The following is an 18,473-nucleotide window of genomic DNA, read 5'->3' as shown; positions in this document are numbered from 1 at the left end:
TTCAAGGAGATTGAAACTCATTTTGGAAACAGTAATTTTTTCAAAATAGTTGGAAAGAGGAATTATAAAAATTTTTTTTCTTCCAATTGTATATAAATAAACAACATGTTTATTATTATCGTCATTACTAAGGCACTTGTCAACAATAAACATATTAATCAAACGATCGACGAGGTAACGACTATCGATTATTATCTGATTTAATTACCTACACGATATCGAAAAATCATTAATGTTCGCTGTTATATAGTAAACGCATTTGTCAATTCGATATTTGTACCTCGTCCTTTTTACCAAAGGAAATTCTTTTTTAAACAAATCAAACGAAAATCTACATACATATATATATATATATATATATATATATATATATATATAAACGTATTTCATATTTATATATATATATACGACATATGTGCAGTATATGCAAAAGATAAATTATGTATTATCGATAACGAATAAGAGAAATTCATAAAAAAGATTAGTTTCTTCTTTGTTTCAATTAATGTGAGTTATTTAGAAAGAACCAGTAGGAAAATACGATTCTTTCTTTTACGCAAATATAGTAGTATAAAAATGTGTAACGTGTCTTGATATCGCTAGTCGTATCATCAAAGAAAAACGGCAGCTTTCTCGCACCGAGTATTTTCGTTGGTGTCGTGTTTGGATTCTTGTCGTTGATCCTATCATCATGTTTTCGTTGCTAGGCGCTCTGAGATTTGCTCTCTCACATATTTCCATGTCGAGTTTCCCGTTTATCTTACGACTGTGGCGAGGTTACGAGAACTGTGAAATTCTCTCGTCTCTCGGTGACTCATCTTCCTTGCGAACGAGAAAATCTTGCGGTATTTTTCCGTACGAATCGACAACAATGAAGTCTCGACACGGTCATAGAATGAATAAAGTAGTGTTCAAACTAGATATTTCTATGTTCGAATTTCCGACGAACGAATGTGACTCGAAGAAAAATTCTAAGATTTTCCATTTATCGGAAATAAAAAAGAGCATAGTATCTTCGGTGTACACGAACAAATTCATATTTATAACCATGTCAGCACGTTCTTAAGTTTGATCGTATTAGAACCTACGAAAAACTATATATTTTCAAGATCGGCTAGACTATTTCCTAAATTAAAATCAGTGAGTTAAAATATAAAGAAAATATGTTAATTAAATATAAATTTACATACCTGTTACGACGATACGAGATCGTTCGTCGAATCAATATTGTCATTAAATGTGATGAGATCAGAAGATTATATCGTCATTTAGAAGAAACGTATTGAACGTTAAAAAATCGTTCTTTGAACGATGTTGAAGATGGATAAACAACTTACTGGTTACATGGTACATCTAACCAGGTATTATTCATGGTATTATCCATGTTATCGTCGATATTCCTTAGAAAATCTTTCAGTATGCGATAACGTATAAATAGAGCCAAGACCTTAACTGTTATATACACTTTCTTGACTCGCATGTTGTTCATTGCTTCCCGATAAAAATCCACGGTAGTATCCATGATAGTACTTTTCCAAAGTTTCAGTTCTTGCTACATGGAACGTAAGAAGTAAGGAGTTGCGTTTCTATACTCGACGTGACTTTGATTGATTAAAAAAGATCATTCAAAGAAATGTAACCTGAAGTACGATCTGTTGACCTTGTTGCAGACATTCGCGTTTCATTTGTAACGATTGAAAACGTAATTTCCGTCGACAAGCTATACCTAACAATGTTTCATTGTTAAATATTATATATCACCAGCCGTTGGTCGCTGAAATCAATTTTGTGCCAGCATCGCATTGGATGACGAAGCACGCTGAAGATGAGTTTGCTAAAAGATGAAAACAATCCGTTTACAAGTACTCAAAGACGAAAAGAACATGAGAAATATGTACATAAAGAGAGTGAGAAATATCGAAGAGACTCACGTATTCTAGAATCGATTCACAAAGTGGTATATAGTCGACGATTTATAAAGTATAAATCTCTACTTCCGCTGTTCGTACTTACTCCCATCCATTCAGTATAAGGTCTAAAGTATTGGCAGCAGCCAAAGACTTTCCATTTTCCACCTGAGCGGCTACTTGAGCCACGTTCTGAGCTACGACAGTTTTACGTAGATCTTCCCATGTCGTGGTTAGCATCAGGTGGCTGAAACATGAGGTCAACGAGAGGTTTATCGAAGAAAAACTTTCCTCTCTCAACTTTCTTTCTCTCTCTCTCTCTCTCTCTCTCTCTCTCTCTCTCTCTCTCTCTCTCTCTCTCTCTCTCTCTCTCTCTCTCTCTCTCTCTGTCACATTCTGTTTCACATACATCCTTTTCTATCCTAAATGTTACGAAAAGGATGAATGCAAACTACGATACGTAAGTACATAGTTACTCTCATATAATAGTCTCGCTCTAAAAATAATTCCTTTCAAAAAACATGGAAAGAGATAACGACGAATATCCATGTACATTTTAACGCGAATCCTTTTCATTTCGAGATAAAAAACTAAGCTCATTTTTCAAAAGAAAAATACTTTCGTCTAATATTTTTCTAAGCAAATAGGTAGTCAAGTTCTCATCTCGTTTTTCATCGAGTTTAATCTTCGAATTAATTAAAAAATTCATACGTTTCCAAATATGATAAATCTACAGAGAGAAAGAGAGGAAGATACAGAGCTTTGCATTCTTTGAAACTTTTTGTTAAATTCGTTTAAACTGATGCAAGAATCTAACAAAATAATTCATTTTAACAAGAATAATTCCTAATAATAATAATGTTCGGTATCCAATCAACTTTTTTTCTCACGTACGCGCTTTTTTCTTTAGTCATAGAATAAAACTCCTGCATGATTCTCTCCGTGTCGAATAAAATATAACGGGTGAATCAGCGTACGAATTTGTAATAAAAATTTAATTAAGAATGCATCAAAGTCAGCGGACAGGATGATCCTATCTCGCAAAGGAAAGTTATTTGTAATTTTAATTCCGAGAAATCACCCTGTATATGCAGATCAATTGAAAATTTATTCCGATCACGATTTAATAAGCGAACATACGATATAAAAAGAAAAAAAAAATTGACATTAAATCTCACATTTTTAAGGGATGATGACGAAGATATATCCTTGACAATATCGTATTAAATTGTTAATTCGATTATGATTATCTGACGATACATACATACATATATACACATATTCTATCGAATTTGTGTCGAACAAGAAATGTTTTGCCGAAAATGGATGTCGCTCAATTATTGAAAATTTAGATAAATATTAATTAATAATCATTGAGCAAGACTCAGTAATAAGAAAATTAATTAGCTAAAAGCTCGTCGATAATATTAACGTAGGATAAATGGGATAAGAAATAAAAATCAAATATTTTTTATATTTTCCTTTTTTTTCGTTATTATCGCCGTTGTTATCGTTGATACATACGTAATCTTAATAAGATAATACATATAGGCAAAATATAAAATAATAAAGTAAAATAATTAATAAAAGGAATCGTTTATTAGATCTTCTTTATGGATTTAAAAAAAAAAATATCTAAATCACCCTAACAGATTTATTTTAAATAAATTGTTATGAGATGGAATAACATTTTGACGTACATAAACGTACCCTTGCTCTCATTCTATTCACAATACTTTTTCTTAAAGACCATGTATCACTATAGAGAAAATTTAAAAAAGAAAAAAGAATTAGTTCACCTTTACGAACCCTTAAACAACTGAAATTATATTATTATCACAGCTCAACTACAAACATAGCAAAGAAAGATATTTTTGAACTTCATCGTAGCTCCGACATTAACATACCTTTACTCGTCGAATTTGAACTTTGAAGCTTGCTTCTTTATGTCGTAGACGATATGGTTTGTTACTACTTTTCAGGAGAGAATACCACATTTCTGATAAGTCGGACTTATGATAATATTATTCAAGAAGCCAAAATAAAAACTTTTGATACATGCTCGCGCTCCGATACTCGCGACGAGTGACTAGCCTATCTGTTTCCGTAGGTAAGCAACGCCACCCGTGATTAGAATGTTAATCAGATGACATATCGGTATCGTTCAAATCGATTTTATCGACGGTTGATATCACATAACCAAATGATTAGAAAATACGTCATGAAAACACTTGTTACTACGAAAGCAATATAGCGGCGTTGTTGCTATCATTGTCTCTTCATCGTCCTACAAAACGTTATAATACCGTAGTTCTATCATAAACATGACCGTGACCATTACGTATCTCTTTTCGGTTATTACACATGCTTAGAGACTAGCGAACGTTAGTAATTCAATTCTTTCCTTGTCGGGTATATTCTACGTATTCCAATATTCACGTTCACGATAAATCCTCGTTAATTGAAATTTATTTTGACGAAACGATAAAATCCGAAGATCCTTAAATATCGATATCGTCGTTTGTGAAGTGCGAAGATCCAATTTATCTCACAAAATATAACTGAAAATCACACGAATATAAAAGTAAGTGATTGCTATAAATGTATCCATAATAATCCGTATCCATCGCGTATATAACTACCTTAGCAAAAATTATTTCGTAATAATCTCAGAATAATATAGTATTTGCGTAAATTCGTTCGGAATATTATCCGATTTTATAAGATATTTCGATCACGATAAATATCATTATATCTATAATGTTCTTTTTTAGAATTTCTCAATCTGACGATTTTTCTGGAAATTCATGAACTACAGTGAACGTTAATTTGGTCAGACTAATCGTACATTTATATTACGTTATTATTAAGTAATATAAATGATGTTTGAATAAGTCCTTAGAGTAAAAAATCTACAAAAACAAATTGTACCAAGTTCTTCATGAATAGAACTTAAAATACCAACAATGATATATAACTCAAAGGTAAGTTTTCAGTTAAACCATTTCGACCAGTTTTCTATTATACACCTTTACTTTCCACAGGTTAAAAGGGATACCAAGGAGAAGAAAAAGGAAGAACGACGTCGGTAGGTCCGGTTGATTTATTCAAGTGGAGCAACGAAGGGAAATGAAAAGTAATCCTGAATTCGTTGCGAAATGACGATGTAAATGAATGCGTAAGTTCTCGAATTAATATTTCAATGACTCGAAATGAGAAAACACTCGCGTAATAATACAAATATTAAGGGCAAATAGAAAGAAAGATAAAAGAAAAAAAGACAAAGGAACATGTTTCATCGAATATTCGTATGAATTAATTGTTCTTATGTCCAAGTAGCAAATTGAAAAGGACTAATTTATACGTGTAATAAGAAAAACAAACGTAAATAATCGTTACAATCTATATTTAACATATATATGTATATGTATTAAAAAAAAAAAAAACAACAAAGGTTATCTTTCTTATCAAGAGGTCGATCAAATTTGCCAATAACAAGAAATATATATATATATATATATATATATATCCGATAAATAGAAAAACATAATAGACAAATTCGTTGAAGGACAAATTAAATTAAATATTTCCAACTATAAAACTTTTCCGTTTTAATTATAAGAATGATCGTTATTATCTGATGTCCTCGTACGAAGGATTCTTAATACTTACATACATATCTACATTTCTCAAGGGAAATTAAACAACAAAGAGCTTTAGTAAACAGCGTCGCAAACTTGTCTCATTCTAAATAGATAATAGAAAACGCACGATCAAAAACAAAGTCAAATTTCATTTCGCAAATGACATACTCGTGCTTTGTTATTCTATCCGTTCCTGTAGATTTCCATACATAAGTAATTTGAAACCGGAACGAGAGATTAAGCATAAATTTAGTAGAATTTTGTATTCTTTTAAACGAAATTCATCGGGTTGCATTGATTGTGCATTTTTCGGGTCAAGGATCGAAGAAAAAGATAGAAAAAAAGAAGGAAAAAGAGTAGAAAGTACATACACCGTTTCTTCATGATATAGACGCTACTTTTCTTAGAAAGAAAAATCTTTACGATGTAGAAATCCTTGATCGAAGGATCTACTGTTAAGATCTTTCTCTCTCTCTTGTTCTCCTTCTCTTCCTTCTTCTTCCTTAGCACGAATATAGGTAAACAGAACAACCGAAGGTCACATTTTCCTTTAGAAGAATAACAACAGTTCTGGTTTTTGTATATGAAATACACAGACCTGTACACAAGAGTACACTAATCTTTCCTCTCTATTCTTCTCCGTCTCTCGTCTCCTATTCTCTTTACTTCATATTCATAAGATGGCAAAATTGAGTAAACTAATTTCTAAAGTCTCTTACTAAACTAATTTCTAAAAATTTTTTTTTAAATTTTCGATATTATAAACTATAAACTACGGATTCTATTTTCTAACGTATTTAGACCTTCCATTTGTTAGTGTAACAATATTTAAAGATTTACAGGGTTTTTCACGCTCAATTTTTAATATCTCATCCTGACTTCAAGATACTCTTAACAATTTTTCGTAAATTGTTTCCATTCTGAGTAAAAAAAAAATCCTTTAAAAACGAACGGTATCCTTTGATTTATTAAAATATCTAACAATACATAACAGTAACCATATATTTATTATACTTATCTTTTTGCTTCTATTTTCATTTCTATTTTTCGCTGTCCTTTTCATTTTTCTTTTTTTTTTACTTTAACTTTTTTATTACTTTAACGTTTAGTTTCGTTTTCTAGCCATCCTTAAGACCAGTTTCGTTCAATGAATTTCTTTCAAGACATTTGCTATGTAAAAAAGAACACTTTTATTATTAAAATATATATTAAAGAATTTCATCGTAAAATAATAATTTAATATATAATTTAATATAACTTGATTCGAGTGATTTACATTCAAAAAGGAAAAAACCGAATGGAAACAATTGCGAATATCAAAAGAGTACAATTTATATAAAAGAATACAAAAATATTCTCTCGGCTTTAGTAGGTATTTTAAGTAGGGTTATTGAAATAAGAAATATAAATGATCGTTTAATCTTGAATAATCTTTACAGAGAGTCACTTTTTCTTACTTACTTATTTGTTCGTATATAATGACCACTGGTATTAAATTTCTGGGATTAAAGAAACCAATGGCAGAAAAACATTAATCAACCCTTTAGAAATTCTTAAAGAATGTTACGGTAAATCCGAGGAAAGTCATTTCTTTTTTCTACACATATTGGTCAAAAAATATTTTCATTGTGTGTCGAGAATTGTCTACCAGATGTTATATTGTCGTTAGAGCGATGTTCCCATAACGCATCGAGTCGTAATGCAAAGATATTTGTTCACGTAAATATAAACGCATTAACATCTTATTTGCAAACTTCTTTGATAACGCAGTCGCGTTTTATTGATTCGATGTATTTCTATCGTTGACTAACAAAAGTTTCCGATTAATTAGGAATATAGGAGTATAATTGTTGGATAGTTTGATTTTGATATCGTAAAACATTTCAACAACGAAAATTCTTAAATCTTGTTTTACCGTGATCGTGATCGATCAGAGGGAAACGTATTTATAGTATATTGAACTTTTAATTAAACGAAAATTTATTCGAGACTCTAACCTTGCTATTAATACTATCATTACTATGAACTTTTCTAACGTTAGATCAATGAATACTTTTCAAAATTGACTGGATAAGAAAAAGCATCAAAATTGCTAAATTCGATTGGAAGTGTTAGAAAGAAGATACAATTAAATTTATCCAACTTTTTCTTTCATATATCTATTTGTCTTTATCGAGAATCCAAATTAGATGAGGTTTATGTTTACATCGGTTTATAGATATTTGCATATCGATCAGCAATTTATTGATATGGTCTTAGTATTCAGTACGGTTTAACGTCCGATAGAAAAATTGTCCGTGAGTATTTGCTATTTTATATTATTTGCCATGGTTAATTGTTTTATTTTCGATTGAAACGGATAAATTAATGTCGCGAGGAAATAAACTGGGTAATCAATTGATAACTTCAAATTGATCAAGCTTTTGATTAATAACGTTAATAATTCATCGATATTTTTGATGATATTCATAAGAAAATATAATAGATAATGTATAATCAAAAACACGGTATACTATGATCTGATCATTTTGTTAAATGAATCTATTATTATAATTTGTCAATGACAAAAATGATAATTTTTGTCTCTGACAAAATAAATTGTCTGAAATAAAGAAGAAGAAATATTCAAAAATTCGATTTATTTCGACAATCAGTAATCTTTCAATTAATCGTGACTCTTTATATCATCGTCGTTTATTTTTTACTTTCTTGTATCATAAATAGTATATCGTATTAAATTTCATTTCATTGAAGATATTAAATTTGGGTTAATTTTACATAATAATTAATAGTTGCCATTAATATAATTTCTATTAATACTAGCACTGTATTCTTATTTCATTCAATAATCGATAAAATAAAATGCGGAATAGAAATTAACTTGATATAATGAACTTTATTGTTTTATATAAATAATAAATATATACTGGGATAGTATATATGTATATCTTTATATATTTATGGATATATGAATATCATCTGAATTTCGAAAAATCGTTAATTTAAAGTACACTTATATTGAGTCTAAGTTTTGAGCCAAAATCTAATTAGTTTCCGAAACACATGTTTTATTATTTTTAATAAAGAAAACGAAGCATAAACTTACGATCGATCGTGATTCGTATTGTAAAAAATAAAAAAGGATCAATTAGTCGGAAATAAATAAGGATTGTGCGTCAACATTAAAAATAAAAGATAAGAATAAGTAATTAATTGATTGCATATAAACAAAAATTCTGTCAATAAAAAAAACGTCAAATTGATTCGATAAAAGTAATCGATCGCCATCAAGGTTTAACTGAAGGTTCAGTCATTTTTATTATTTCTACGCTATATTATGCTATAAAAAATTACAGATATTTCATTTTTCTTCTTCGAAACAATAAAACATCTACTTCTAAAAATATATATATATTTCTATATAATATTTACATGTTCTTTTCATAATAAACTCCTTTCAGAAAAATATAATTCTAAAATATAATCTCGTTCTTTATTTATATTATACTATATTTTGTATATATGTATATTATATCATTTTTATATAAAAAAATGTACAAGTACGAAATCGGAGAGAATGATTCTCAGATAAACTTTTTTTATCACCAAGGAATTTTACTTTTCTTTTTCATATAATTTATTACATATACTTAGAGATTAATATACTATAGCTCTAAAAAATTAGAATTCTGACTAATAGAAGTTATGTTCAAACAGAAAAAGCTCAAGAGTTAAACTCTGCTGTAACTATTAGTAATTTTTATGCTTTCTTTTTCTATTAATACATTAAATATGAAATATTGAGAAAATTTCGTTAGACCACGCCTATTATAAGAAGAATAAAAACGTCATTTGCATATCGAGATGCAACAAAGAACAACAATTAAATGTGACTATAGTCTGAAAAAGTACTATGATTAGTTCTTTCGGGATATAATATAGGCAAATGTGATATATATATAGTTCAGATCATATAGTGTTTTATCTCAGAAAATTTAAGAAAAAGAGTAAAATAGCCGCGAAAACTTGAGATATAATTTATAATTAAGAATTATAGCTGCTAATGCTTTTTTCAATGATTTATATATTTTCAACAGAAAAAACCATGAAAATTAAGCAGTTCGAAAAGAAATTATTAGAATAGTCTCATCATTATTTATGATATCATTAGCATAATATTGTACTAATATATTAAATATATTAAAAATATATTATGCTGGGAGGGTCGGGGTTAGTACAAAATATTAAAAGCACATGTACATTATGTCATATAAATAAAAGCATGCTCTCAAAGTCGGTCAAAAGCACGAAAAAATAAATAAAAGTAACAATAATTTATTGTGCAAGAGATTCAAAAGTGTTATATTTTTTACAACTTTACATTCGTTTTTAATCTTAAAATATAATAATAATAAATCATAATACTGTCTACAAATAAATAGTGATTCTATCAATTCCTATTAACTATTATTTTAAATATTATATATTAATCATCCATAACTAAGCATAACTCGCCAGTTACATATCATATTCACACGAATTCTTTAACATAGCCATCAACAAGTTTAAAAGCATGTAAAGATTTTTTAATATAAATTAAATTCTTTTCCATTATTATAATTCTTTACTTTTACACATAAAATATTCCATGCACATAAATATGATAAAAGTGAAAATAATTGGAAATAAACGTGACAAAGTGGAAGAGAAAAATAGTAGTAGCCAATTTTAACAAAAACGATTTGTTCGAAGCTTCGATTTATATAAAAAGAAAAATCGAAATTGTTGGTGCATTAATATTCACATTTATCACAAATACACGAATCTTCGATGCTATCTATTGTATGTACGATAACGTTGCCAAACATTATATTACCATGTGAACAGAATAATGTCTTTTAATTTAAGTCAAATTTGATATTAGAAATGAGTCTCAAAATAGATAATGATAATCAAGATAACCTTTAAAATAATATTTCGAAGGATCTTCTGTATATTTGAGGATCTGATTTATTTTCCAATTAATGATCTTCCAAATAATTTTCCAAGGAGTAAAGATTGTCCTTGTGAATTTTGACGATGTTATGATGTTGTTTCTTCATCGGTTTTATTTTCCTTCGTAGTCTATTGAAGATCAAGATTATACATTTTCTATTTTCTCTTTAACAACATTTGTTCTTGTTGAGGCAGTTCTTTTTGATCTCGTTGCCACACGAAAAAGATACCCTGGGATACTAATGTTTTTTGGATTTGCTAAATTTAAGGTAACTGATCTGGTAATATAAAATCGGTATAATTTCTGCAATATGTAATGACCATGGATCGATCTGCAACATTAAAATCGTCAATCATCCTGTCCATTGATATTTTAACATATTATTATATCAATGAGATATACAACAGAGTCAAAATAAATAAAATAACGGGAAGATCCTAAAGAAGAATACTTGGAAGGAAAGTATCGTTTTCTACATTGTGTTATTGGGTTCCAAGTATCACGTTTTAATAATTCCTTTCTGCTAATTCTCCACTACTAATCTCCTTCTTAGTCCATTATCGATATCATACTTATCGACAATAGGTAGCCGATTATGTAAACCATGGACATTCAATATCATCCCGGCAAACGAGTACTTGTTGCTTAAATCTAATTTATACTTATAACATCGCAGAGCAACAACCCATAGTATACTGATAAACGTTCAAACGATATTTTACATTGCTATCAAACATTGACTTGTTCACGCAAGAATAAGAACATCTATCACATTTGAATAGTTTTTTAATGAAATAATTTCCCAGATAATATTCCAAACATTTATCGTATCCCGAATAGGCGTTTTAAACTTTTTTTGTGGTTTGTCAACTATTACTTGCTATCAACTGTGTTCCAACGATTCACATTCAACTACAACAATAGACATTCTTGGCATCGAAATGTTTTTCTTATTCTTGAGAATTTACTTGTGATATATGAAATCTATACTTTTTGAATCTTTCACTTTCGATATCTTCACAGGTGTAGGTGAAGTACAATTGTTACATTGTTAAAACTTTTCTAACCCTTATTTTTTATGTGTGAATCCGTTTATTCCAATATTTAGTTAAAACTTGAATATTAATCTAATCGTTATTATGATTAGCAAATGTTGATTAATTCATTCTGTAAAAACAATAGCCAATTTCAAACTTATTATTTACCAATTAAACCTATCTCGTAATGAAAACATATATTCAATAGGCAAAACTTTTATGCTTGTATAATATTAACATTTGCTTAGTAATTAATTAATCTCATTAATATTAGCTAATATAACTTTTTTAATAAAACAACATCTTTCAACATACCTACTTAAATTCAGTTCGTCATAATCTAAATCTATGTGTAGCTAACATCTGTATCATGTAGCATTATTCACCAGTTTCCATTAGTGATAGATCAATATTCCATAAATAATATCGATAATCTATATATATTAATTGATATTACTATCCTTGAAAATGGAACGTGATAATAAATAAGTTGAATTCTATTCTGCAGAATTTCTGGATGATACTGCTGTCTTTTCTTCAAAAAATCTTAAAGAAGATACAGAATCTTAATATATTTGTCCAACGGAATTTCAGAATCATTCTCCTTGTACTGCAATGATGTTTCTCTCTATTATTAAAAAGAATCAACTGTTCATTTTCGATGATCGAGAAAATTCCATCGAATCTAGAAAAGTAATATTTTATTGATTGAGAAAGGGAAAATTTTAGGAACGTTAGAACACAAGGAAGGATGAGAAATAGCTACTTATATATCTATGAAAATAAACATACTTGAAAGCTTATTAGTATAGGACAATAAAATAATAGAAAAAGGAAAAAATAGGAAATAGACTGAATTCAGACGATTATTCATTACAATTCTATCAATATTATCTCAAGTATGCATAGAAATGGTGGGAATATTATTACTACTTATCGATAGTTCATTGCCGTTACTTTTACAGCTGTTTATTCGAATTTTCAATTACTTTTTCGCTATTACAATATCTTTTCATATGAAAATTTGCATGAAACAAAGGAAAATTACTAATAAAGCGGATATCTGTTCGAGCCACATGTATTTAAGGGACCATTGTTGGAAAATTCGTAAAATTATATCTCGCGAAATATATCGTTAACCGAATAGTTACACTTTATGCATTAAGAAGATAAAAATGTTCGGTCAAATGTGAAAAAGGATAATAAACGGAAGGTTAAAGCTATTACCAATGATGTATAAGCTATACATAAACCTTCAGTTACTATGAATTTTCTACCGTACAGCTCCTCTTTCCATTGGCAAGGGACATCAAAAAAAGTAAAAAGGAAAAGTAACGTCGGTTTTAAGTTAGGGTTTAAATGAATGAACAATAGAAATGAAAAATGATATTTTTGACTTTTCGCCAGATCTCATTGTCACGTACTTTATCTACGAACCGAATATTATAAAAGAATGCTTGTCAATCATCTGTGATGTTTCAAAGAGAAAGAGAAATTCTATTTTCAAGAACATTTTATTTTCGATCAAATGTCGATTTTTCATAAATAAAAAAGTCGTGACAAAGGGACGATGGAAACGATGTAAAATGCATGAATGCTCGAATATCATTCAAATGATTTTCAAGAAATCTCTTTCGCGTATCTTCAAGAAAATTTATATAAATCAGTTGTTTTACGTTAAATTAAAAAATCAAAAATATATAACTCGCTCGTACTCGATAAGAAAAAGACACGAAAATAATCTTGCAAAAGTTATTTTGAAGTCGATGAAATTTTTTAGGAATAAGATATTTCAATGAGCGAAAAAAACGTAATCGACGAATTCGTGAAAGTAAATTAATTAACACGTTCCCGATCGAGAAAATATTTTACATTAAAATAACGACCTCGTAGAAAGTGCTCACCATTCTCGAAAGTACACATTTCTCAAAAAATATTAAACAGCAAAGAAATTTAATAAACATTGTAGGAATAACTCATCTTAATTCCAAATAGATTATACAAGACACAATCAAAGACAAAGTCAAAATTCATTTCGCGAAAGACATAGTTTTGCTCTCTTTTTCTAAATATTCCTTTTATTTCTATACATAAGTAATTAGAAGACAGAACGAGACGTTAAAAGGAAATTCTATAGAATTTTGAATTGCTCTAAATAAAATTTTTCTAATAGTGCACTCTTCCGGACAAGAATCGAAAAAGAAAATATAAAGAAAAAATAGTAAAAAATAAAACGTACATATCTTTTCTATAAAATGTAGATGCTGCTCTTTTCAGAAATAAAAATTTTTACGATGAATCGATTTCTTCTTCTTTCATTATGTAAGCCTATGTATATATCACATCGAAACAGTCAAAGGTTATTGACTCCCTTTCAAAAATAATATAACAGTTTAGATTTCTTATAAATAGTGAAATACACAAAATCATATACAAACATAGGTAAATCTCTGTTCCTCTCTTTACTTCAAATTCAAATATTAAAATTTAACTAACAATTAATTTCTAACTTCTAAAATGAAATAATTTATTTGAACTTACGCTACGAACTATTAGTTCCCGTCTGTAACACACTTTTGTCAGTCAGATCGTCGAACTAATAATTTTTACGAATTTATAGTCTTGTTCGTTACCCCACTTTCGATTATCTTTTACCCCTACTCTCTGAATTTCTCGCAAATTGTTTCCGCCCCCAAGTATCTTACTCGACGTTCATAACGTCATAACTTATTAATAACGAATCATATCATTCTGTTTACCGTTATTTTTCTTCTAGGATATCTAAGCGCATAATCCTTTTCCCTCCTTTCGTTTCTTTTGTGTCCTTTCTCTGTGTCTTTAAATACTTTTATATTTATTTTCGCTTTTTTGCCATCCTTAAGGTCATTCGATGAACGATTCTCTATAATTTTTCTAATACTCAACTATTAACCGTATCATTTTTTCTATAATATATATTATTATCGAAGTATATGACAAAACATTTCATCGAAAAAAAACAATATATCAAATCGATTAGAGCGACTTATGTTCAAAATAAAATAACCAGTGGAAACAATTATTGCAAATTTTATAAGAATAAAATCAAAAAATTTTTTCTCAGCTTTAACGATCCTATGCTGGATTATATTCAACAACAGATTTAAATCAAGATTTGTATGTATACATAAAGTATAGAAATGTTTTGATTGTTTTAGGGGAAAGAAAAAAATGAACAGTTGACAACATTTTATCAGAAAATTCTATTTAACTCTTTATCATCGTAATTTTGTATATCCCCGGCCCAACCTACCTCTTTTTCTTTATTTCTATATTTAAAACATTTTTTTACGTTAACCATTTGATGGCTATCAATAATTTAATTATTCTGTGATAAATGACAAGAATTTTAATAAAAAAAGACATCGATTATTATGAATGTTAGTATAGCGACAATGTTGTGCGGCTTAATAAAAAAATCGTTTGAACAAATAAAATTTTGTAAGAATAAAAATATAATAGCTCTTTGTTGTTAATATTTCTTATTAGAAAATCTTATAATATATAAAATGCGACATATCTTTGACTATACAAAAGAAATGACTAGACAAATTAAACTATTGCGAATTACCATTAGAATACTTCTTGGAAAGGACAATTAGTATTATTATACCATCTTTCATTATTATATATAATACAAATATGATAATAAATTTTTGTATGATGAAAAACATTGAATAATTTGTATATTGAAAAATATTGTAATATTATGACGAACAGTTTTGTATATTAAAAAAATTTCTCTATGATGAAAATCTAATTTAATTACTATAGTTTAATCGAAAATACAAAATTTTTTGACCAAAATTTATACGTATTAAATGTATCAAAGAAACATAATTTTTCCAAAAATGATCGTGTTAAAATCTTCGCAGAGAAATCGATGTAATGCATAATGCGTAGATCATTTCATAAGGATGGAATTCTTAAGGATTATCTAGGAAATTTAATCAATTATACGTCTTTTCATTTAAATTCGATACTTGAAATTTTATAAATGCTACGTTGTAACAATATAGAGATTTTGAAATTAAATATCCATACATTGCGATTGAAATTATCGAAAGTGTTTTAATAAAACATAAATATAATAAAACAAAACGTAGATCCAGGAAATAATTTAACCTTGAACACTTAAGAATTATACTTTAGCGCAGTTTTTTCGATGATAACTGTAATATGAAATATTAAGCATAATAAAAATTTGTTGTCCTTGAATTATGATACATTGGATATATTCTATATTATTATATGTCATGTTTAACAAAAAAAAAAAATCGTTATTCAAAATTGTATTATATTTAATACTAAATAATCCTATGTACTAACTAAATGTCATGTTCATAGCGATAAAATCCTTATCATTCAATTGACCTACTAATACAAGAATAAACAAACAAAATCTATTCTATGCCGTATTTTTTGGACTCAATGTTTAAAATTTAAACCAATATGTTTTTTGTTATATCAAACGGACGGCAAACTAAATATTACATTTATTAATACTTCAAACTACTTTTATTTTATATATAATAGATATATTTATTGATTTTTCTTAAAATATTTAAATATTTATATAAAGAATTTACAATAAATTGATAATGATCCGAAAATAAATTGTGCTTAATAATACTATAATTATTAGACATATTTTATATATCGAAAAAAATATGTTTACAAATATTCCGTTTTTCTGTTTTTTTCTTTTTTGCTCAATTAAAATTATATTTTAGACGAGTGTGCAACATAGACGTCATTTAACAGGAATGTATAATTTTGAAGAATTATTTATCTTTATTTTTAAGAAGTTTACCGACCTTTAAAATGCAAAAAAAAATATTATATCTTATATCTTATCGTAATAAGTAAATTTTTTTCTATTTTTAGCAGTCTCTATCCAATTGAGTATAAAAATAGACGAACAAAAATAAAAAATTACCAACAAATGTTTTCGAAGTTTCCAAAGCATTTAACACAAAGGTTGGGTCCAGAAATTATTCAAAATGTCAAGATTTACAAACCCTTTAAAAATATTTTTGAAAAATACTTTTCTCAAAGGTACTAGAAAAGGTTCTTACATATTATCCGGATTGGTACACATTTTAACTTTACAAAATTTCGGGTAATTTTAGAAAATTTATGACGTCTACCATCCAGTTCATTTTTATTGTAGCTCGTTCACTATAAGAGAACAAATACTTTGATCTTCTATATTCTTAATAACAGAGTTACCCATAGAGAAAGTTGACCTGTTATTTTCTAAAAATTCCGTTATTTTTCTTGACGAAGGAGTAACGCTCCTTTGTAAAAGAAAAACAAGAATCTGTCTTTTTAATTCGTTTGTCAAAATTCATGGTATATTCAAAAATCTTTAAAAACATGTGAATTTCTTAGATTTCTCTCCTTTCCTTTTGAAGAAGGTGAACCATTTCTTCAATAGAAAATATATGACACTGAGAGAACATTGTTCGAACGACTTAACAGGATCATAAAATCAACTGTAAGATGTGTTCAATTTAAAGAGTTCAGTGAAGAAATTTTCAAAGGATAACATTTTTCAAAGAAGAAATTTTCAAAGCTTGGTCGAAAAATGGTTAACCTTGAATAAAGATCTCCGGTTATTATACCTATAATTAAATTTTTTAAGTTAATATATTAGCTTTTAGCAAAAAAAGAAAATTATATGAATATTTGAAAAACAATGATGAAGCTTTAAACGCAGAAAGAAAGAGAAATAAAAAAAAATAGGAAGCGATGAGGTCAACAAACTTACCGCAAAATCATCGATAGTATACACCTTTTTTACCTGACTAGAAATAGAAAAGAATAAATAGAAAAAAGCTTTTAACAAACTCCACTACAAAGATTTTTCCTACAAAGCCACTCGTTATACGCCATCTTACTCCTAATTCTAACAAATATCCCAACATCTAAACTCTCTTTTTAGCGACCATTCATTTTTTATTTCTCTCGTTTTTCTCTCCTCCATTCTCTCAAAACTTTTAACTTGAAATTTACAACTTACTCGCTCCAATTTTATTTCTATATTCAAATCAACATTTTTATTAAATTTAACTTTATTAAAATATTCGAATAAAAAAAAAGAACTCAATTTTGTTTCTTTAATGTTCTCCTTACCTTTATTTCAGGTAATTAAAATATTATCAGAAATATTTCAATAATTCAATAAATCGGATCAGGTAAAAACTGAAATTTTTACGAAATAAGGATTTTCATACAGGTAGATATTTTTAAACATTTTATGTATATATTTTACGTATATATTTTATAATACTATAGATGTATGTATATTTCATGTATGTATATATATATATATTTTTTTTTTCCTAATATAAACGAGAATAGAATGATTCAAATATAATTTCTCCTTAACAAACTATTTTCATGAAATGAAAACAAAATTCTTTGGGAAACGACTATTGATATCATTTTTTAAACAATTAATTTCTTCTTTTTATTATTATTGTACTACTTGATTCTATATTAGAAAAATTATTTTGATGACCTACTGAAACATACACATCAAGTATTCACTATCACTTTTTTTTTATATTGTTTATAAGTATTATTCGAAATATTTACATTATTCACTAATTTTATCATATAATAAATACATTCATTATAATGTATTGAATGCTATGAAAATCAACAATATGCACTTTATAGAAATATTAAATTTCAGTTTTATAGAAAAAAGTAATAAAGATCAGTAATTAAGATGAATCATACCATATTGAAAGGTTTAAGTATGAACAAATCGAGATAACGTACAAGCAGTGCAGATATTTATTCGTTTTACTTCATTTGTTAGCAAATATGGTTAAAAGTT

At 27.7% G+C, this 18,473-nt stretch overlaps 3 long non-coding RNA genes across 4 annotated transcripts; 1 reads left to right on the top strand and 2 right to left on the bottom strand.

The window, feature by feature from the left end:
• Nucleotides 1–421: 421 nt before the first annotated feature.
• Nucleotides 422–3,995, bottom strand: LOC122632146. Of its 2 annotated transcripts, none has more exons than XR_006327820.1 (5): nt 3,815–3,995; nt 1,932–2,154; nt 1,641–1,834; nt 1,191–1,552; nt 422–1,094 (listed from the first exon to the last, which is right to left on the bottom strand). It is a non-coding gene; the product is annotated as an uncharacterized LOC122632146 (long non-coding RNA). The 2 variants fall into 2 exon arrangements; XR_006327819.1 differs by having other exon boundaries at nt 422–1,084.
• A 201-nt stretch (nt 3,996–4,196) lies between these two features.
• LOC122632142 lies at nt 4,197–6,164 on the top strand. Its single transcript, XR_006327815.1, has 3 exons — nt 4,197–4,491; nt 4,682–4,891; nt 4,952–6,164. It is a non-coding gene; the product is annotated as an uncharacterized LOC122632142 (long non-coding RNA).
• A 4,253-nt stretch (nt 6,165–10,417) lies between these two features.
• LOC122632143 lies at nt 10,418–14,647 on the bottom strand. Its single transcript, XR_006327816.1, has 4 exons — nt 14,126–14,647; nt 13,824–13,955; nt 11,900–12,269; nt 10,418–11,714 (listed from the first exon to the last, which is right to left on the bottom strand). It is a non-coding gene; the product is annotated as an uncharacterized LOC122632143 (long non-coding RNA).
• Between the last annotated feature and the right edge of the window lie 3,826 nt (nt 14,648–18,473).

This window comes from Vespula pensylvanica, chromosome 9 (assembly GCF_014466175.1).
Source record: "Vespula pensylvanica isolate Volc-1 chromosome 9, ASM1446617v1, whole genome shotgun sequence".
In the NCBI taxonomy this organism is placed as follows: domain Eukaryota; kingdom Metazoa; phylum Arthropoda; class Insecta; order Hymenoptera; family Vespidae; genus Vespula; species Vespula pensylvanica.
Note: the sequence above shows the minus strand (reverse complement) of the source record. Positions and strands in the feature narration are given on the sequence as shown.